The following is a 16,821-nucleotide window of genomic DNA, read 5'->3' as shown; positions in this document are numbered from 1 at the left end:
CTGCCCTCCATCCTCTTGCAGAAAACTCTTTGCCTGCCCTGCCCGTATCTCGTTTTTGCTTTTTAATTCCACACACGCACCCTTCGGACTTCGTGGCAATCGGGCGCGCGGGTGCGTTTCCTAAGAGAGTGAGGACCCCCGCCTCCTCCCCACCTGCTCCCTCGCCAGCCAGCCAGCCGCGCGCCCTAGCCGGAGAGCCCCGGCCGTCCCCGTCGTGCAATCGGCTGGATCTCCCTTCAGCAGGCCGTGCTCACAACTCGGCCCAGGGACCCCCCAGCAGCGGATCTCCAGCCCAGCTGAAGAATCCGGCAACAAGCCCCCTCCTCCCCAATCGCTCCGCCGAAATACGCTCCAAAACCCCCCAGATAGGCCGCCGGCCGCCAAGTCTAGTGGCGCCCTGAGCGAGGGTCTCTCCCCAACACCGCCACCTCGAACTGCGTTCTCCCGGCTACCCGAGCGAACCAGCAGCAGGACCCCGGTATGGGCCCCCCCAATATTTTTTATAAGTCGGCGCCCCTGATTAGAAGGCCTTGTATTTAGCAGCCTTGTATTTAGCAACTAGGCTTGTTGTTGTTGGCATCCATCTGTCTCAGCAAACAATGGAGTGCGCCTTCGAAGGTGAAGTCAAAGCGCTGTGTTAGCAGCACCAAAGTGACCCCCTGGGGTGCAAGCTTGGGCAGTGTGTATGGAGGTCCTGGGCTGCCCAGATGACAATACCCCTCTCTCAGCTTCACAGACCATGTTCCAAAGGAAAGCAGAGCAATACGTTTGGCACCAGTTTGGCTGCAGGAGTTGCTGGAAGGAGACATATAAGGCACTATGGAGTCTTAAGGACTCCAGATTTCTGTAAGCTTTACTCCTTAGCCTTCTCCTGAATATATCTCACAACCAGCCTACAAGCCATGACAAACCTAGACAGCATCTTAAAAAGCAGAGACATCACCTTGCCAACAAAGGTCCATATAGTTAAAGCTATGGTTTTCCCAGTAGTGATGTTTGGAAGTGAGAGCTGGACCATAAAGAAGGCTGATCACTGAAGAATGGATGCTTTTGATTTATGGTGCTGGAGGAGACTCTTGAGAGTCCCATGGACTGCAAGAAGATCAAACATATCCATTCTTAAGGAAATCAGCCCTGAGTGCTCACTGGAAGGACAGATCGTGAAGCTGAGACTAATACTTTGGCCACTTCATGAGAAGAGAAGACTCCCTGGAAAAGACCCTGATGTTGGGAAAGATGGAGGGCACAAGGAGAAGGGGACGGCAGAGGACGAGATGGTTGGACAGTGTTCTCAAAGCTACCAGCATGAGTTTGACCAAACTGCGGGAGGCAGTGGAAGACAGGAGTGCCTGGCGTGCTCTGGTCCATGGGGTCACGAAGAGTCGGACACAACTAAGCAACTAAACAACAACAACAACCACCTCAGGCAGTTCTCCTAGTTTACATGCTGTCTTTGGAAAAACTATCATTCGGCTCTATTCCTTCTCTGTCATCCTGTTTGATAGAAGACAAAAGGGTTGTTCCCAATGAAGGTGTCTATTCGTACAAGTGCAACAGAGCCTTCCCCTCCCTACTGCACTCCCCAAATCTGCCCCAGAAGATTGGGGATTGAAAGGAAGTTCCATTACACAAGCAAAGTCCTTGTGCAGACAAGATGGCTTCACAGGATACAACCCAGGGTTTTAACTAGACTGCCAAGTCTTCCCTTTCTCATGGCTAGCAAGAAAACACAGGCTGCTAATCTCTTAGGCTAGTAAAAACATTGCATGTTAGTAACTTTTGTGGACTTAAAATATACAAGCGTACAGAAAAAGCTAGCTCATTTGTGTTAAGTGAATTTGAATACAGTGCTAACGCATCCTCTGTGCTGCACGAAAGTCACCCTCAGGCAAATTCTGCCACTTTTATTTTAAATCTTTGAAGCTCCAAACCTCCTTGTTCTCGGACAGTCACCTCCTCACCTCTCACTTTCCCATTAGTAAGCAGAACTCTGGGGTATAGGCTACCTGTCACCCATCACTCATTTCAAGTAGTATCCCCCCATGGAGACCCTTCTACAGCTAATGAAGAAATTGAAGTGTTGCTGTCCTCTTCAGTCCCAAGATTTTGGCACCGAGAACCAGGTGGGATCTCTTACTGGATGAGAGAAGACTGGTGCATTCTCAGAAATAAGCACACTCCCTGCTCTAAACCTGGAGTTCTGAACTGCTTCAGTTAAACTTCATGCCTTTTTAATCACAGAACCATAGAATTGTAGAGTTGGAAGGGACCGCGAGGGTCATCTAGTCCAACCCCCTGCAATGCAGGAATCTTTTGCCCAATGTGTGGCTTGAACCCACAACACTGAGGTTAAGAGTCTCGTGCTCTACTGACTGAGCTATGGATCTGTCTTCAGAAATAGAAACCAGAGCATTCATATTCAGCAGATAAACAGGGGGAATTTGCACTTAAAAAAACAATTGAGGATGCTATTGTGAGGAAAAAACCCACCACAAAACATTCTAATTTTCCCTACCAATGTATTTTACGGGCAACTTGTCTCAGATTGCAATCCTATAGTTACACAGGAGTAAATCCCATTGAATCAAGGAGGGGCAGTAGTTCACTGGTACAGCATCTGCTTTGCATGGAGAAAGTCCCAAATTTCAATCCCCAGCATCTCCATGTAGGGCTGGGAGAGTTAGAAATCAATTCAGTTCATTGTCAATCACCTTAAATAAAATCGGTACGCAGTTGCCATTAATTTTCACATGCCGAGGTACGAAAGAACAGCTTTTAAAGAACAAAGCAATCATCGAGCTGTTGAGCTGGTGACAGTTCATTTGGGTTCTGTACAGAGATTTTGACTCTGGCTCAGCTTAGGTTCCACATTTCTCTTCCTCACCCCAAGCAGCTTCCTTTTTTTATAAATTTTTTATTGGTTTTACAAAATTTTTTAAACAATACAAACAAATAAAAAGACATACAAACATGTATAATTTCATAACCTTTTTTTTCATATCCCTCACTTCTCGGACTCCCCCAAACCTCCCCTTCCTACATCCCAATTTCCAAAATTATTTCAGCAAATCCTAACAAATTTTATCAAATATATTTCTTCTTATTCTTTTCTTTAACTTAATCTTATGTCGCTGTAATCTCCTTTTCTTTCTCAAAACCTCGACATTTTAACATTCATCAATTTTATAATAGTTCTTAAGATAAATTTTAAATTTCTTCCAATCTTCTTCCGCCGTCTCTTTCCCCTGATCACGGATTCTGCCAGTCATTTCGGCCAATATCATATAGTCCATCACCTTCATCTGCCACTCTTCCAGGGTGGGTAGATCTTGTGTCTTCCAATACTTTGCGATGAGTATTCTTGCTGCTGTCGTAGCATACATTAAAAAAGTTCTGTCTTTCTTTAACACCAATTGGCCGACAATGCCCAGGAGAAAGGCCTCTGGTTTCTTAGGGAAGGTACATTTAAGTACCTTTTTCATTTCACTATATATCATCTCCCAAAAAGCCTTAATCTTTGGGCACGTCCACCAAAGGTGATAGCAAGTACCTTCAGTTTCTTTACATTTCCAACACTTATCAGGCAAATGATAGATTTTTGCTAGCTTGACTGGGGTCATGTACCACCTATAGATCATTTTCATAATATTTTCCTTTAAGGCATTACATGCCGTAAATTTTATCCCGGTGTTCCACTACCATTCCCAGTCAGCAAACATAATGTTATGACCAATGTCCTGTGCCCACTTAATCATAGCTGATTTAACTGTTTCGTCTTGTGTATTCCATTTCAGCAGCAAATTATACATTCTTGACAAATTCTTAGTACTGGGTTCTAACAGTTCAGTTTCTAATTTTGATTTCTCCACCTGGAAGCCAATTTTCCTGTCTTGTTTATAAACCTCCATTATTTGATAATAATGGAGCCAATCTCGTACTTTGGTTTTCAATTTCTCGTGACTCTGTAGCTTCAATTTATCTCCCTCTTGTTCCAAAATTTCCCAATATTTCGGCCATTCGGCTTCCATATTGAGTTTTTTCAACGCTTTAGCCTCCAAAGGTGACAACCATCTAGGGGTTTTGTTTTCCAGCAGATCTTTGTATCTTATCCAAACATTATATAGTGCTTTTCTAACAATATGGTTTTTGAAGGCCCTATGCACCTTAACTTTGTCATACCATAAATATGCATGCCAACCAAATGCATTGTTAAAACCTTCTAAATCCAAGATATCTGTATTCTCGAGGAGCATCCACTCTTTCAACCAGCAAAACGCTGCTGATTCATAGTACAGTTTTAAGTCCGGCAGGGCAAATCCCCCTCTTTCCTTTACATCCGTTAATATTTTAAATTTTATTCTGGGCTTTTTGCCCTGCCAGACAAATTTCGAAATGTCCTTCTGCCACCTCTTGAAACAGTCCATCTTGTCAAGAATTTGCAATGTTTGAAACAAAAATAACATTCTAGGCAATACATTCATCTTAATAACTGCAATTCGGCCTAACATTGACAGTTTCAAATTTGACCATATTTCTAGATCTTTTTTAACTTCTGACCAACATTTCTCATAGTTATCTTTATACAAATTCAAATTCTTAGATGTCAAATGAACCCCTAGCACCCCAAGCAGCTTCCTAGTTGAGCCCACTAACCGCTGCTCCACACCAACTCCCTCTCCCCTGGAGTCCCATCAAAATCAAAGCCAGAGGGTCTTCCACAGGTAAGACATTTCCACCTGGAAAGGCAATTTGCTTAAGTCGATGTGGTTATTTTAATAGACTTTTCAACATTAGATGTCTCTCTGAACTGGTTTGCCGTAGGAAGAACAAATCAGTTTTTAAAGGTGGAATGGCAGAAAAGAAAAGGAAAAATATAAATCTGATCATTTTTATATACAGAAGTCTATATTGTGTAAGTGGGGAGGGTCTAACACATGCATTTACAGCTTGCCCTTAGCAGCAACTGGAAGGGAAAGAGAAAATATTTTTCATGTAAATCCTAAACTCATTAGTGACACAGACCTCGCTCGAAGCAGAATCCCCAGGGTCCTTCATGCTTTCATGTTCAGACACTTTTGCATAAACAATTGTAGAAAAAGAAGGACAATAGCAGTGAAGCACCCACTGACATATACTCCATCACTTGTTTTTGCAGCTCTGAATCTTAATGAGTATCTTCATTGCTTATTTCTGCTGTACTTCTAGAAGATCTCCCAAATCAACATAGGCCTGTATTTTGATAGGCTCACTACTGCCCACAAGGCTAAGAAGACCCAATGTTCAACATAATTGCAGGTTTCGTGCTTTTCTTCTTCTTCTGAGCTTATCTCTATACAGAGCAGCAGTCAAGAAACACTCTCCTTTCTTAAAGGAAGCCTGAAATCTGTGCAGATGTTCAGGGTGTCTACCTGGCATACCTCTGGTCAACAATCAAATTTTCTTCTACAGTTCCAATGTCCTGTATTAGCCAAGAAAATTGTAGGCAGATGGTGTGGAAGATGAGTGTAAAATATAATTTCAAAGTGCAGCCTAAAGAATCCTCATATACTGTACTAAACATTAATGTTTTCCAGATTATGCATACAGTAGAATATTTTAAAGCCACATAAAGCAAGGATAAAAGTCCTGCTGAATTCACTGAGTTATGCCAAGATGCACATCACCTAAAATTATAGACCCACATTAAGAAGGAAGTGAAAAGTTGGCATTTACAAGTAAGCTTGAATGCAAACCCTAATTCAAAAATAAATTCTGTGTAAACTTTTTCCTGACAATATTCACTCTCCATAAACAAGTCCAAAGCATAAAGCATTTGTCAGAACTGCCTAACAAATGTGATTAATCCATACAATTTAGTGGTTGTTGTTTTTTGCAGTGTTTACAAACAATCGCCAAAACCTATTAGAATGACACCACTATAGCCATAAATTCTCCAAAACAATGAGTCAAGTGTGTTATGACAAACAAATCTTACATAATACGGTGGATATTTCTGCTCCTACAGTTGCTTATTATGAGAGGAGTGTACGGACACAGGGACCTGATCAAGAAAAGGTTTTGTAAGCACTTCCTGACCTCATGCATTCAACCGAACTTGGCCCAAAATATCCAAATAAGGTGATTCTATTGTACCTAGTTACATTAGTTACTATCTTAAGAGAAAGTAAATATATTTCAATGTCTATGCATCTTCAAAACCAACACAGAAATATCAGCACGAGGATTGAATCTGCACTCCTGAAGCAGTGAAATTTTGCACAAACTTACTTTGAAGTACGAAGAAGAACCTTTAGATCCATCACTGAACCCGGCTGATTTATATACTGTTTGAAGGAGACTCTGCCAACTCCTATTCTGTTCCACATTTAGCTTTTGAAAACAAGTGTCCTGATTATGTAAGACCCCACAGTGCCTACTATTTTAACCTTACATTTTGAACCCTAAGGGAGAGATTTGTAACGAGTGTGTGTGTTGACATTTTGCAACTCTTAGCAGCTATGCAAAAGTAGGTGAAAAGGCAAAAGGAGCCAACAGCGAGTCAAAGCATTGATTTTCATGTATAAGACTAACAAACCCAGCTAATATAAAGCTAAGTCTCCAGATGTTCACCATTTTAGTGTCGAGATTAGCTTGGAAGCTGAAAAATTCATAGAGATTTAACAACCTTCTTTTCTTAAGAAGAACGGTGGTTGGCTGGTGATTAACCTTAAGTCTGTGTCAGATACCGTCTTCTCACTTGCTTTTCTAATTGAGTAACGATTCAGAAGTCTTAACATGTTCAGGACTTGTTCACAAATTTCGTTCCAGACAGTGGTTACATCTGCCATGTTACCTAAACCATAATCAGCAGCATTCTTGTGTTAGTGAAGTCAGTGGCTTCTTTCCAACGCATAGTTCTGTAATCACTACCGCAGATAAACAACATTGACCATGTCTATGAAAAAAATCTATGTAGAAGCCTCAAAGTTTTTGACAGAGCTGCCCAACTGTCACAGAAGAAGGGGAGGGTAGGTAGAGGAGTCATTTTTTCTACAGTAGGGATGGAGATCATATGTTGCTGGACTACAACTCCCACCATCCCTGGCCATGATGGCTGGGGCTTCTGGGAGTTGGAGTCCAACAACATCAGCAGGGCCACAAGTTCTCCATCCCTGTTCTAGAGAGAGGCACAACTGACAGAAATGTCTAGGAAAGGAGAGGGAAGCAGCAGAGCATTAGCTAAGAAAACTGGAGGAATGGGGAGAAAAACTAGGAAAGAGAACAGTCTAAATAGACATTTGAACACAGGTAGAGGCAGAAGTGGTAAGCTGTGAGAAAAGGCCTCCTCTGTGGCCAGATTATAGAACATCTTATATTTATTTTATAGAACACCTGACCTACCTCATGAAATCAATCTACCCCTGTTTTCACTTTTTCTGGTAACCTCCAGATGTTTTGGGACTACAACTCCCATCATCCCTGACCATTGGTCCTGTTAGCTAGGGATGATGGGAGATGTAGTCCCAAAACATCTGGAGGACCAAGTTTGCCTATGCCTGCCTTGTACCATTTTTGGTGTTACCGTTATAAGCCACCGTGAGCAATGCAAATCCTTTGGAAGGGTGGGAGGGATATATATTTTCTTAATAAATATAATAGTAAACAGATCACTTACCGACTAGCAATAACTTGTCAAATAACTAGCTACAGGTCTTTATATATTATCAATAAACCTCGGGAAATAGGAGGCAGAGTTTATTATCCTTGGGTTAGATCAGGGGTGTCAAACTCAAATTCATCGGGGGCCGCACCAGCAGTTTGGTCACCCTCAAAGGGCCGGTTGTATCGGCCTAAAATATTTGAGCAGGCTGAGACCCCTGAAGTTGATGGGCTTTTACCGTATTTTTCGCTCTATTGGACGCACCGGACCACAGGACGCACCTAGTTTTTACAGGGGAAAATCAAGGAAAAAAATATTATCCCTCCCCCCAGCCCCAAAGAGCAACGGACAGGCTGCGTGCAGCCTGTCTGCTTCTCCCAGAGCTTCTTGGGGCTGCGGGGGAAGCCCGGGTTCCCCCACCAGCCCCAAAGAGCAAAGAAGCCAAGACAGCGCACGGGATCCATAGCCGCGCAACCTCTCCAGCCAGGAGCTAAACCTCTCCAGCGCGGCTAAAGAAGACAAGGCAGTGAGTGCGATCCATCCCACTCACTGCCCTGGCTTCCTCTTTAGCCTTGCGCAGCATCTTTAGTCTTGCGCAACGGGATGGATTGCGCCCGCTGTCCACCGGGGCTGGACTAGATGACTCCTGGGGTTCCCTTCCAACCCTGCAATTCTATGACCTCGGAAGGTGTTTGGGGTCTCCACCACTGGAGGCTTTTAAGCAGCGGTTGGGGGACCATCTGTCTGGCGTTCTTTAGCTGTGATTCCTACATTGTGAGGGGGCTGGGCTAGATGACCCTCGGGTGGCCCTCCCAACTCTATACAGTCCTACAGTTCTGCAGCAGGAGATCCACAGCCACTTAGAATAATAGAATCATAGAGTTGGAATAGACCACAAGTGTCATCAAGTCCAACCCCCTGCCAAGTAGGAAACACTATCAGAGCACTTCATACAATGCCCACACCATCCGAGCACTTCACACAATGCCCACCATCAGACCACTTCACACAATGCCCACTCCCAATTTTCATCTGAGAGACATGTGGCTTCAGTGTCTAGGCAGGTACCCCCCTACCTGCCACACTTCCCCCACCCTACTTAAGCTAAGGGAATTCCTGCCCAGAGAAGCTCCCAGGTGAGGCAAGGGTTAAGATCTACCTCTGGTAGATCTCTTGCGGCTGGAGAGGCACGGCAAGGCTAAAGAGGAAGCCAGGGCAGTGGGATGGATCGCGCTCGCTGCCCTGGCTTCCTCATTAGCCTTGCGAAGCCTCCTCCCCCCCCCCCCAGAGGCACGCAAGTCTAAAGAGGAAGCCAGAGCAGCGAACGGGATGGATCGCGTTCCCTGCCCTGGCTCCCTCTTTAGCCTTGCGAAGCCTCCTCCCCCCCCCCCCGGAGAGGCGCGCAAGTCTAAAGAGGAAGCCAGAGCAGCGAACGGGATGGATCGCGTTCCCTGCCCTGGCTCCCTCTTTAGCCTTGCGAAGACTCCTCCCCCCCTCCCCGCTGGAGAGGCGCGCAAGTCTAAAGAGGAAGCCAGGGCAGCGAACGGGATGGATCGCGTTCCCTGCCCTGGCTTCCTCTTTAGCCTTGCGAAGCCTCCTCCTCCCCCCCCCCAGGCGCGCAAGGCTAAAGAGGAAGCCAAGGCAGCGAACGGGATGGATCGCGCTCGCTGCCCTGGCTTCCTCTTTAGCCTTGCGAAGCCTCCCCCCCCCCTGGAGAGGCGCGCAAGTCTAAAGAGGAAGCCAGAGCAGCGAACGGGATGGATCGCGCTCGCTGCCCTGGCTTCCTCTTTAGCCTTGCGAAGCCTCCCCCCCCCTGCCAGAGACGCGGCAGCCCGTGGGACGAGGCGGGCGGCCTGCGGGGTCATGCCGGTGGGGGACCTCCGGAGGTGGCCTCTCTGCTCACCACCTCCTTCGTGCTGAAAGGCGACGCGGCGCACAACCAGGCGATGGTGCACTGGACGGGCGAGAACGGCGGCTACGCGGGCCACATGAGGAGGTCTGGCGGGCCGGATTCGGCCCGCGGGCCTTGTGTTTGACACCCGTGGGTTAGATAAACTCATTTTATAGTCCCATGGGGCAGGAAAACGGGAGAAAATTGTTCCATATTCATGGTAAGATGCCATCAATTAATTGAATGAGCTAAGAGTTGCAGCCTTCATCAGAAGAGTAAGAGAACTGATACACTGGAGGTGGATAATGTTTAAAATTAAAGCTATGCTCAGATACCTGTGCACAAGCTCACACTAAACACTTTGGCTAAGACCTAGGAGTCAGGACCTACCTGATTAAAATCCTGAAGAACAGATTGAGAGGATTAACATAATTAACACAAAACACATGTGTGCCTAGGTAAAAGTACGTATTTACTAATGACATCTTTACCCTCCAGCTATTCTATGCCCAGATTTTACAATGGAAAGTCTGAAATTACTTTTATGACGTCCATATAACCAGACACTTGCCTGCTTGCTGCAGCTTGCAACCACAACAATTAAGTGTATCTGTAATATGGGTTTTAAAAAAGAAGAGTGTGCCGGCAAGGGAAGCATGAGCTCCAATTCTATGTACAGTACAGTCATACCTCGGGTTGAATGTGCTTCAGGTTGAGCGCTTTTGGGTTGCACTCTGCGGCAACCCAGAAGTAACGGAGTGTGTTACTTCCGGGTTTCACCGCTCGCGCATGCACAGATGCTCAAAATTATGTCATGCACATGCACGGAAGCAGCAAATCTTGGCCCACGCACGCGCAGACATGGGTTGTGTTCACTTCAGGATGCGAACGGGGCTCTGGAACGGATCCCGTTTGCATCCAGAGGTACCACTGTACTTGGAAGCAAGCATAATTGAACATGGTGGGATTTCCTTCTGGAGAAAACATGCAAAGGGTTGGGCTGTAAGTGAACAAGACCCCTTCCCCCTGCATGTTAAGAACAGGGTTTAACCCTCCACCCTTCAAACACCCTTTAAATGTGCTCCTGCCCGGAAAGACAGACTGCAGAATCAATGTCCCTACAGGTGTTGTGCAGCAGAACAACTCCCCCTGCAATCTATTAATAGCAACCTCCCAAGATTCTTGCTAGGCATATCTCAAATGGAAAGGAAATCCAGTAGGCTGCAACCTGCTAGACCTAACAGCTGTTCTTTTACAAAGGAAACTGTTCTGGCTACCTCAAGCTGTCTCTTTGGGCCTAGTTCTTATAATCAGCAGGTGGTTAAACCTATTGCATGTTCAGACCCAGAAACCTCCCCCCCCCCTAAATAAATTCACACTTGACTCAAATTTTGGTTTTGGTTTTTGGTAGAATTTAGGCCACAACTTTATTGATTACAGAAAGTGACCGGTTGCATAGGCTCTGTTCGACTAGCTCCCTGCCATGCAAGTAGCGCTGGCTCAGGGTTCCAGCATAGGTCAGCCTAGGGTGAACACCTGGATAAGTGGAAAGCCGGGAACGGGCTAACTCCACCACCCAAAAGTCCCCCTCGACTCAGGCACAGGCACAGGCACAATCTCCTCTTAGGGGTTGACCAAACCATCAAATCCCTGGAATCCTTTAATGGAATACCCTTCAAATAGGAATGGCGAGAGCGTTCTCCCATCCCTATCACCTGAACCAGAGCCTATCCGCAATCTTACAAGTTGTGACAATTTGCTACGCGGCAGGCAAAACCCAAATGGCAACAGCCAGTCAGGCAAGTGGGGAAAATTCCTGCCGTGCCCCTGTCCCAATGACAGATGACACACGATGGCATAGCAAGGTCAAGCGCAAAGCCCTAAATATAGGGAGAGGTGGGCGGGTGTTCCGAATGCATGCACCGAAAGAGGAAGCTCTGGGTCTCGTGCATGGGTATAAATAGGTCCCTCGAACCATTTGGACTGTGTCCCATTGGCCAGATTGCACCCAGCTTTGAGGGACCTACCAAACGGGTGTTGTGGCTGACCAATCGTACCCACCCACAACACAGGGTGTCGGTTTTCCAGGTCTCACCGCAATACATGCCCTCTTTAAAGGAGGACCCGATTTTCTGGATTTTATCACTTCTCACCACAAGTGACTGAACATCCCCTGCATATAGACAAGTAGCATGTGAGGAAGAAGGTACCCCTTTTCCCAGCCTGCTACTTTTCTGTACATACAGAATGTTTTCATATAGAAAAGCATTTAACAGTGTGAGCCCACACTTGCGGGAGGAAACGAAACCAGCCACAAAACCACCATGTTGTACTGTAGCTAAGTGCTGACCTGGAGATGAGAATCCTGGATTCAAATATCCCTGCTCAGATGTAAAGGGTACCATTGGATAAAAAAAACTCTCTTCCTAACCTCACTTTCAGGGATGTCATGAGGCTAAAATGCCACTGGAGAAAGAGCAGGAAACAAAAGTAATTAAAATAAATTACTACTTCCTTTCCATCACCATCCCTGCTTCACAGCCTTCATCGCAGCTGGCAGCTACAAGTCCAGGAAGGAGGAATGATGTCTTCAACATTATTATTATGACCATTAATTTAATTTAATTTATTACGCGCCTTTCACCCTAAGGTGTCAGGACAGGTTGCAACAATTTAAAATACAAACACAACTACAATAGATGACAAATGTTACTGACAGAAATGAGAAAGCATTGGGCCTTCCCAGGGTTGGGAGCCCTATGCAGAAAGGTGTTCTATTTAACAGTAAACATGCCCTCTATGAGATCTGGTAGTATGACTTCCAAAAGACCATGAAAGATATAGTTATGCCCATAAAATCAGTTGCTTCTATTTGACAAATCCTAAACACTCACTCCTGTTTTATATTCAGTGCATAAGAGTTGGGCCCAATATAGAATAAGAATATCTTTATTGTCATAAAATGGGGGGGGGGCAGATCCACCCCAGATGAACCATAACTCCAATTCCCAACTTTTGTTTCTAGCATTTGTGAAACCTGAGATAAGTGACATGTATAGACATTCTTCTCTTCATTTTTTTAAAAAAGAAATCCATCTGCTTCCCCATTTCAGTGGTTTACCCCTCCATGCTGGAAAAATTCCCATGGACCTCCATGGATGCAAGCGAAGGTGAAAGCCCTGACCTGTGTAAATTTTCTGCATGCACACACTTACTGTACACATGGGCCCATGAATGTGTTAATGTTAGAATGTTAGAATGCCACCTACTAATAGCCCACCAGCATGGTAATATTACACATGTGAATGGGCCCATATATATGTAACAGGTGCACTTAACTACATTTTTCATCTTGCCCTCCATGAAGCATAAACGGTTTGGTCTTGCAGTCAACAAATTCACTCAGCAACCCTGTGAGGTAGTTTACACTGAGAGATAGTGACTGCCTCAAGGTCACTCAGAATGGAGAGCATTTTCAGATGTCTTCACTGAGTAAAGACTGTATGGTGAGGAAAGCACAGGGTACACAAAGAACAATGCTTGCTATTTTACCAAGTTTTGCTCAGTGTAGATGCACTGAAATTAATGAAGAAGCCTAAATTCAGTTCAATAATTTCAAGGAGTCTACCGTGAGTAAAGTTTAGTTGAATACCACCCAGTGCTTCTACCAGGCTTCCTGAATTCCCTCAGGTTGCTCCCTTTCATTCATAAGAGTGCAGCAAGAGCCTAAAGTGGTTTCTGAGATTACAGAGCACCTGGTAAATCTAGCTATACATTATGGGGTTAGGGAAATGTAAAACTGCATTTTTCCATACATAACCAAATCACATCTAGAAACAGTCAATCCCAACTAGAACACACTAATTGACAACTCTCATAGTATGGAGATCTCAGAATCTCAAATTCCGCAGAGAGAGATAGAGAAAAACCTAGCCCTCCCAATCTGAATTTTACTCATAAAACCCCTAGATGTAGCAGTTCTGAAACAAGACAGTGCTTGAAAATTCATCTGGCACACTCCAGGATTTAAGTAGGTATTTGGCATAATTCACTGCTTTCAGTACTAATATCTCTTTGTAGTTTCCCACACAATAGAATTGGCAAAGATCTGTCCCTTCTGTCTCTCCCATAGTTAATGGATAGCTATCACATTAGACTCTGTAAAAAGGCAATCAATCATAACTGGTTGCATTGTTCTCTACCCAGAATGAAGGGCATCGTAAGATACCTCCTGTAAACACATCTAGACAAGATATGCAAGGCAAATAAGATTATCTTCCAAATATTAACTGTTTGAAATATAGCACGTGGACACATGCATGCCTAGTCCCACAAATTTCTCAGAAAAAAACTATTTCTGTACAATATAAAACTGTCTGGGGTAAATAGTGGAACACAGTACACTCAACAATCGGGGAAGGGGGGTATACACCAGATAAGGGAAGTTTTATTGTTTACAAATTCAAAAAAATGTCATTCCTTATAAATCCTTACTTCATTTGAAACAATACAACCTCATCAAGCAGCCATTCAAAAATAAATTCATCTACAAGAAGTTACAAAAAGCTTGCCTGCTACCTCTTTCCAGTTCTAAAAATCTGCTTCCCTTCTTCTCTGACTTGCTGTGCTCCCAAGTAAAGGGCACACATAGAACATTTCTGTCAAATCTCTCAGACAAAGAGCTCACTTGAACAGGATTTCTTTCAAGACCAATCTGCCCTTGAGACCACTAAATGACCTAATCCTGTCCCTCCAAGCCTGGACAATGAAATATTAGGGTTCACTTTCAAGAAGACTTCATTGCCCAGGAAACTTCTGCTGTACCCGACCCCAAGGTTCATCCACAAAGAATGTATAGTAAGTAACAGATATTGAAACTGCCTTTGAAGACAGGCAGAGTATCCCATAACCAGCCTTTGCAAAACCCAGATTTAGAGCTTTTGCAGAGAAGAAGTGCAACAATCTGGCAAGCTTAAAGCTGGCTCATTTTAGAAATCCAACACTCCTTACTAAGTACAGTACATCAGAGCCCTTCCCATGCTGGTGAATGCCAGTATATGGAAAGCAGTCAGGCACAAAAGGCTGAGAATTTCTGCATATGCATCTTATCCCACACAATCCTCAAACACAGGACACCCTTGGAGACGTGCCTAGATCAGGGCTTCGACTTTGCCGTTGCGCTTTAGGCAGGGCAATCAGACACATGTTTTGCCGCGGTGTTAATGCGGATCTATTACCCCTTATCTGCCAGCTACCAGTGATACGCAATACTATCACGACGCTACGGAAAGGATTGGCTTGTCTCCGATACTCTTGTGTGTGAAGAAGAGATTTCCGGTCCACTTTTATTGATCGCATACGTAGGGAATCCCAAAAGACTGCGGGTGGGTTTTTTTTGCATTAATTAATGCAGAGAGCGGAGGAATGTTTTCATAATAGAGAATGCACGAACGTCCTAAAAACCCACTCCTCCCCCCCCCCACTTTACCCGCAGCAACACACATCACAGCAGGGAAGCTCTCTGCTCTGAGCAGAACCGAGGAGGGCGCTCCTCCTGCTATTATCTAAATTTGTGGGGAGAAGAGGATTCCTGGCTCCCATTTCTTTCTTTTGTAAAAAAGGAACCCCAATAAACCGCCTCCGCGTACCCTCCCTTAAAAAAAAGAACGGCAACCACGCTCTTCTGCAGCCAGCAGGACCAGAAACCTTCATGCAGAAAACACCCTTCCCAAAGGCATCACCTTCCCCAACAATGGAGGAACAGGCCACCCCACTAAAGCCCTCGATTCCTGGGACTTCGGTGCAGAAAAAGCGACAGGCAGCCCAGCAGAAACCCCTCCCCACTATTCCGCCAGCCCCGATCCTCAACCCTAGAGCTGGAATCCAGCCGCGGGAAAACGATCTGCCCCCCTCCTTCCCTCCGGCCGGTGCATTGCAGCCTCCCGTACTTGCTCATGACCGGTGCCCGCTTGCTGGGGGAGGAAGAAGTTCGCGCAGCGCGCGCTAAGCCACAGGGCGAGCCCGCTGCACCGTTGCCCGGTTCCCTGGGGCTTCTGGTCTCCGGCCGGCTGCGCTCCGCGTTGCACGCGCTCTAGGCTCTCTCCTCGCCGGGCAGGCGAGGGAAGGAACAGCGACAGGCTCGCACACACCTTGGCAGCCGTTGCCCGCTGCTGCTGGGCACGAGGGACGCGGACGGGGCCAGCTCGTCCTCCCCGCTTCTTAAAGAAGCACGCGCGCCGCTCCGCTCCGAGGTTTATGGAGGGGGAATTAGCCAACGGCGGCCAATGGGGACAGGGAGCGGCGTCCCGGGGTTGGTCGCGTCCGCTCGCACACCCCTCCGCCGGGAAAGGCGGTGGTGCGGTCCGAATTGTGATACAAAAAGCAAAGGCGGCGGTTGGCCGCCGCGCGGAGACGCGAAGCAAAGCGGCCAATGGGAAGCCGCTCAAGGGACTGCAGCAGGGCCAAGGCGCAATGCATTTAAAGCGGCAGAGGCTAACGGCGGAGGGAGGTTCAGGTGTCTGGAGGAGTCCCAAGGAAAGGAGGAGAGGAAAGAAAAGGGGGGAGAGGGAGAAAGAAAGAAAGAAAGAGAGAGAAAGCAGCACACGCCCTGTTCACGTCACAGCCTCTTACGTGGGAAGAGAGCAACCTTGACCTCCAGCTATCCAATAATTTGCAATGCCATTTCAATACAGTACAGCAACACCAGCCAAAAAAGCACAAGAGGGAGTAGGAGAGGCGGCGGCTGTAGGAAGCGGGCTCGGGATTATTGCGCCGGCAACGGCTCTGCTTGCGAGAGCTTTGTATCAGGAACGGCTGAAAGTTTAAGGAAGGATTTTCGAATATACGCAGTGCCCTTGAACCACTGCGCTTCGGGGGGGGGGGGACGTTAGAAATTAGAGGTCAAAACATATATATATATACACACACAAGAGAATGTTGTAGTACTTCGAAAACTAAGTCCAGTGTGCAATGCTATACCGGTCTATTCAGAAGCAAAGCCCCGAGTTCCCTGGGTTTGAGTTCCATCAAGTTTTAGTGTGAATGGGATTGCAGCTTTATTATACCATAAACTTGCGTGCACTAGAAGCCGCTTACGGTAATCAGATACTGTACATGAAGCGTTATTCGCAAAAGCCTACGTTACAATAACTCTGTCAGTCTTTCATGTGCCGTAAGACTCCTGTTGACTGCTGCTACAGACTATCACGGCTTTGAAAGTGTTCTCAATATACAAACAGCTGAAGAGTCTCGCTCTCGCCACCCTCCCACCCCCGTTTACGCTGCTGCATTA

The 16,821-nt window shown here is 46.0% G+C and overlaps 1 protein-coding gene across 25 annotated transcripts in view; it reads right to left on the bottom strand.

Annotated features, from left to right (window-relative positions):
* The window catches only part of MICAL3 (microtubule associated monooxygenase, calponin and LIM domain containing 3), a 186,026-nt gene extending 170,197 nt beyond the window's left edge, over positions 1-15,829 (bottom strand). For 8 of the 25 annotated variants that reach the window (XM_081209734.1, XM_081209713.1, XM_081209735.1 and 5 more), the window contains exon 1: positions 15,479-15,824. The gene's annotated coding sequence lies outside the window, so the exon portion shown is untranslated. Of the gene's footprint in view, positions 1-15,478 lie in introns of all 25 variants that reach the window. The other 17 variants (XM_081209725.1, XM_081209731.1, XM_081209711.1 and 14 more) reach the window with 8 other exon arrangements.
* Positions 15,830-16,821: the final 992 nt, after the last annotated feature.

The sequence above is a fragment of the Podarcis bocagei genome (assembly GCF_964188305.1).
Source record: "Podarcis bocagei genome assembly, chromosome: 10".
In the NCBI taxonomy this organism is placed as follows: domain Eukaryota; kingdom Metazoa; phylum Chordata; class Lepidosauria; order Squamata; family Lacertidae; genus Podarcis; species Podarcis bocagei.
The sequence above is the reverse complement of the archived record's forward strand: the minus strand, read 5'-3'. Positions and strand labels throughout refer to the sequence as shown.